The sequence below is a fragment of the Terrapene carolina genome, unplaced genomic scaffold (genome assembly GCF_002925995.2).
Source record: "Terrapene carolina triunguis isolate 2854851 unplaced genomic scaffold, T_m_triunguis-2.0 Scaffold53, whole genome shotgun sequence".
Taxonomy (NCBI): Eukaryota; Metazoa; Chordata; order Testudines; family Emydidae; genus Terrapene; species Terrapene triunguis.
The window spans coordinates 12,787,576-12,793,452 of NW_020664404.1; positions in this window are offsets into that span (position 1 = coordinate 12,787,576).

Genomic DNA, 5,877 nt, shown 5'->3' on the forward strand with positions numbered 1-5,877 from the left:
CTCTTTTGCATAAGATGTGCAAAGAGCAGCTAAGCCCTTCCAATACAGATCTCTGTGTTTTCTGGGGTTCATTACTTGTCTGTAAACCATGTGCTCTAAGGTGCCACAAGTACTCCTGTTCTTCATGTGCTAAAAGATGGGCTTGGCTGGCAGCCTAGTGCAAGTGTTGCCCCTATCATTAGTACCCACAGACCTGCCACATGTTTGATGGCAGGTGATTAATGGAATTGTTGATTGGGTTGAAATAGCACAGCTGGGATTTTTTAACATAATGGTCTGAGTGTCAGCATTCGCATTAGATTTCCTGTCTCTTGTCACGTTGCCTCATCTTTATGTGGAAGCCCAGTCCCCAGGTATTTAAAAATACCTATCATTCCTTGCTGACTGTTTTCCTGCTCGCTTCTTTCTAAGCCTGGAAATCAAACCCCTTTTCTTACCCAGACTGTGTTTTCCTCTCAGTTGCATGTGTGCATTGATTCTTTGGACAAACAGTTTCATAACCTGAGCACACACTGATTTGTTGTTACGGAACCCCTCATAAATGCGGAGCTGTGTATGTTGGTTTGTTATTGTAGGGTCACTCTTTAGTACTGGGCTGCATACACTGATTTGCTCCTTGGTGCTGGGCTCTGCCTGCTGGTTTGTTGTTACAGGACGGCATGTGAGTGCTTGGGCCCGTGTGTTGCTTTGTTATTGAAAGGTGACTCGTTCGGCTAGTTTGTTTTGTACCATTGCTCAAGAGTGTTGGGTGCCTGCTGCCATTTTCATTTTTTTGTTTGGTGAAAAAATTGCAACCTATTGCTTGGTAAAGCACAGACCACAGCGGAACAAACTTCCTAACAGCCAGGAGCCTGCAGGGACCATCTCTGGGGCTGGGAAGATAACCCCTGGCCTCTTTGCTAAGACTGCTAACACAGGGCCAAATAGTAAATGACTGAAACCTCGCTAAGGATGAAATGGAGACTCCTTTAAACAACAGTGTGACACAACGTGTTTTCCTGTTGGGTGGAAATACACGATGGCTCGACAATGCATATCAGTTTCCTAACTGGTACTGATAAAACTAACTCTACAGTGTCCAAGGGAGACCAGCTCAGCTCTGTCCCAAAGCAAGCAAACCTAGAGTTTACCCAGCAAATCTAACTGCTTTCCTCGGAATAGCCTCACACTCGCTGAGAGGGGTCACCCGCTCTCCAAGAGGTATGTTCCGCAATGGGACAATGAGGGCTGCATGTACCAGCTCCTGGGGAACCAGAAATGGCACTGCTAAGCTGTGGATTGTGGGGGGAGTAGCAGAAAATGCACCAGTGTGTCTCCAAACGTTCCAGACGTTCGCTTGTCTCCTGTGGGGTTAACTGGTAGGAATGCATTTGACAGCAGCTGTTTGCTTCTTCCTCACATGGTTAGTAGCCTTCTCCTTAGCACATCTTTAATCCCAGGGAGAGTGACCACCTGGCAGGCATTGGAATGCAAAGCTGTCTGAAAACGATAAGTGCAAATCTGTCACTAACTGCTAAATGCACTCTGCAGCTTTGAAAGTCTAGCTGCTGCATTTGTGTTGGGGTGACATGTCAAGCACAGGGCAAACCTCCTCCCAATTCACTTCCCATTGCTTAACAAGCAGAGGTGATAAACCCGGCTAGCAGAGCCTGCCTCTTGGGTTTTGTCTGCACACCAACCCGCTGCAGACCCCTGGGCAGGCACTTTTATTTCTAAGTAATCGTGGCTTAATCTGGTTCAGCTTCACCCTGTTCCTGACTGACGCTAACCTGAAATAAGCCTGATTTAAACCAAAATCAGACTCTCCACACGGGGGTTTGCAGCTGTGGTTTAACTAAATGGGTTTAAAATTGTGCCTTTAGTTAACCCAGTGCCTTGGAAGCCAGACAAGAAAGAGAGTTTTGGTGTTACATGCAGGTGTGCGATGGTGCCTGGCTGGCTCAGGGGCTGGGGTGAGCGAGAGCCTTTATCCTCTGGTCGCTGGTTGGGTTGCAAACCAGTGACTGGCTGTCATTACCACTTGTGGGCTTTCTAGTGGCCTGGGTCCATTTCCTACCACACAGGAATCCACATCACCACAGTCAGCACTAAGCATCACTCTCCATGGCCATCTCCGAGCTGCTGGAGAGTGGGCAAGCCCGGGGACGCCATCTCATCGCTAGAGGCCTGGCCCCTCAAGGATTCAGGCTTGTGTTACACATAATGGGAACAAGGGACTGTCTAAGCTAGAAGAATCCTTCAGCACAGGGGACTCGGGGCCCTTAGGAAGTCAGGGATCAGTGGAACCCCATCAGAAACAACCCCCCTCACCCTGCCCTCATCTACCCCTTCAGGGTGCGATGGTCTCATCTGCTTGTTCTGTGTTTGTACAGCACCTAGTACAGTGCGGCCCTGCTCCCTCACTGGGGTCCCTGGGGGCTGCTGCAATATAAATAATACCCGTAGTAGGGGAACGCTGTCCACAGAGTGGAGCGAGCGCCCCAGGACCCGAGAGGGTGGGAGGCCCATGGCACAAGGCCAGACTTGTTCTCTGTTACACCAGTATGAAACTCCACTGGTTGTAGCCCACGAAAGCTTATGCTCTAATAAATTTGTTAGTCTCTAAGGTGCCACAAGTACTCCTGTTCTTTTTACTGAACTCACTGTTCCTTTTCCTGCCCCCTGTGAAACTGAGACCAGAATGTGCCCCCTCGTATACTATCCTCCCGAGCCTGCAGCCCTACTTCTGTAGGGAGACAGTTACACCTGGGCCAAGTCTCTTCAATCAACGGTGTTCTTTCTGCACAGGTTCCAGCGGGTCCCATCCCCCCAGTATACACCCCCGCACCCTGATCCAATTAAAGGATCAGAGCCCCATTATTAATTATTTTTACACATTGTATTTTATTTCTGGCACTAGTGCTTTCAGTGCCAGCCAGTGCTGGGAAGTGCAGAGACTGCAGGACCTTACGGCAAAACCCTGTCAAATTGAATAGGGAGGGGACACTTTAAAGACCAACAGGATTTCCCTCTCTCTTCAGGTTTCAGAGTAGCAGCCGTGTTAGTCTATATCAGCAAAAACAACAAGGAGCCCTTGTAGCACCTTAGAGACTAACAAATGTATTTGGGCATAAGCTTTTGTGGGCTTTTCGTGATGAAGTGGGTTTTAGCCCACGAAAGCTTATGCCCAGATAAATTTGTTAGTCTCTAAGGTGCCACAAGGACTCCTCGTTGTTTTTCCTCTCTCTTCAGTTCCTTCTGTTGGGTTTTGTATCCAATCCATAGCGGATGAATCCTCTGCTCAGTTCTTCAGGGTAGTTGCTCAAACCTCTAGCACTGTTCCCATTCTCTATTAAGTTCTATGGGGATTTTCCATAGGGGAATTAAACTGAGAAGTAAAGGGGTGGGAGAAGCAGACTATGTCATTGTCTCCTTCAGTGTAGACACTCGCAACACTGACGGGCAGAGTTCTTCTGTTGCTGTAGTTAGTCCACCCCCCAGAGAGACAGGAGCTAGGTCGATGGAAGAAGTCGTCCCTCAACCTAGCACTTTCTATGTTGCTCAGGGGTATGGATTTTTCAAACCACTGAGTGACATAGCTGGGTCGATGAGTTAACCTTTCCCGGAGTAGGAAAATCTCCAGTTAACTTCAGGGTAAGTCTGAGGGGTGGTCTACACCGGAAACTTACATTGGCATAGCTGTCTTTCTCCTGGGTGTGAAAAATCCACACTCCTGTGAGACGTCGTCAGCTGACCTGACCCCCAGTGTAGGCAGCGCTAGTCGATGGAATCATTCTTGCGTTGACCTAGCTACCACCTCTTGGGGAGGTGGATGACCTGTAATGACGGGACAACCCCTCCCGGCTCTGTCGTGAGGGTCTGTGCTGAAGCGCTACAGAAGCGCAGCTGTGCCCTTGGAGTGTGTAAATGTAGTCTGAATTTGGCATGAAGGTTCAGGGAGGATTTTACTTTATCTCACTATCTTGGATATTTGTGAGATGCTCAAATGCTGTCCCTTAATATCTCTCTCCTCACAACCCCTGTGAGGGAGGGCAGGGCTGCTAGCCCCATTTCACAGATGGGGAACTGAGCATAAAAATTTACAGAAGTTACTAGATGAGTAAGGAGACCAAGCCCCATTTCTAAAGCTAATTTAGGCACACAGGCGCCTACATTCCAAGGACTTCTGCTGAGACTCATAAGTGACTGGGGTGCGGACCCTGAACAGGTATTTAGGCGCCTAACTTCCATTCGTGTCTAGAATCTAAATGGGACTAGGCTCCTTACTCACTTGGGGTAACATTTTGTAAAGCCTAAGTGACATCCTCAGGTCCCCTCTGCAGTCTGTGGTAGAGCAGGGAACTGACCTGAGTCCCAGTTTGTGCCCTGCCCATTGGGCCATCCTTCCTCTGAACCAGTGCTTTATCCACACTGTTCAAAGGGGCCATCTCCAGCTGAGCCAGTGAGTGAAAGGATCAGGCAGGGGAGGTAGAACCAGTGCTCCCCTCTGGCCCAGGTGCTGCTCTTTGGCCGGGCAGTAATCAACAGTTTGCTTTAGCATTACTCTTGTGCCTTTGATAAGCAATTTCCCCATAAACAGCCTTTCAGACTGTTTACTCTCACTCACTCCTTTTCATATGGAACCAGAGCAAACTCCCCTTATCTTCTCCTCCTTGAACTCGGGCGTGGCCTTCCTGAGGGTGGATATTGTTAAGCAAACAGGCAGGTGGTAAGTCCCACAGGTTTCCATGGCTGACAGAGAGCTTTGCAGGCCCTGAACTGCAGAATGATCAGGCTAATGCTGTCTGCAAACTTACACGGTTGTCAGGTCAAGTACAGCCGACTGGAGCAATGACTTAACTCTCTCTCAGGAATCTGGTCTCATGCACTGAGGGAGGAAGCTAAAAAGATTCTGAGGTTCAGTGTTTATAGATTCCCATGCCAGAAGGGACCACTGTGATTATCTAGTCTGACCTCCTGCATAACACAGGCCCTAGGACTCCCCCGTAATAATTCCTGGTCCACTAGAGCAGGGGTGGGCAAACTACGGCCAAGGAGCTGCATCCGGCCCTCCAGACATTTTAATCCGGCCCTCGAGCTCCCGCCGGGGAGCGGGGTCCGGGGTTTGCCCTGTTCCGTGTGGCTCCTGGAAGCAGCGGCATGTCCCCACTCCAGCTACTACGTGTGGGGGCAGCCAGGGGGCTCCGCACGCTGCCCCTGTCCCAAGCGCCACCCTTGCAGCTCCCATTGGCTGGGAACCGTGGCCAATGGGAGCTACAGGGGCGGCGCCTGCAGACGGGGCAGTGCGCAGAGCTGCCTGGCCATGCCTTCACGTAGGAGCCAGAGCGGAGACATGCCGCTGCTTCTGGGAGTCGCTTGAGGTAAGCGCCACCTGGAGCCTGCACCCCTGACCCCCTCCAGCGCTCCAACCCCCTGCCCCAGCCCTGATTCCCCTCCCACCCTCCAAACCCCTCAATCCCAGCCCAGAGCACCCTCCTGCACCCCCAACACCTCATCCCCACTCCAGAGCCCGCACCCACAGCCGGAGCCCTCATACTCTCCCGCACCTCAAACCACAATTTCATGAGCATTCATGGCCTGCCATACAATTTCCATACCCAGATGTGGCCCTCGGGCCAAAAGGTTTGCCCACCCCTGCACTAGCTTAAAAAATCCAGTCTTGATTTAAAAATTGTCAGTAATGGAGAATCCACCACAGACCTTGGTAAATTGTTCCACTGGTTAATTACACTCACTGTTAAAAATGTGCACCTTGTGTTCAGTCTGAATTTGTCTAGCTTCAACTTCCTGCCATTGGCTCTTGTTATATCTTTAAAAAGCAACAGAGGGTCCTGTGGCACCTTTAAGACTAACAGAAGTATTGGGAGCATAAGCTTT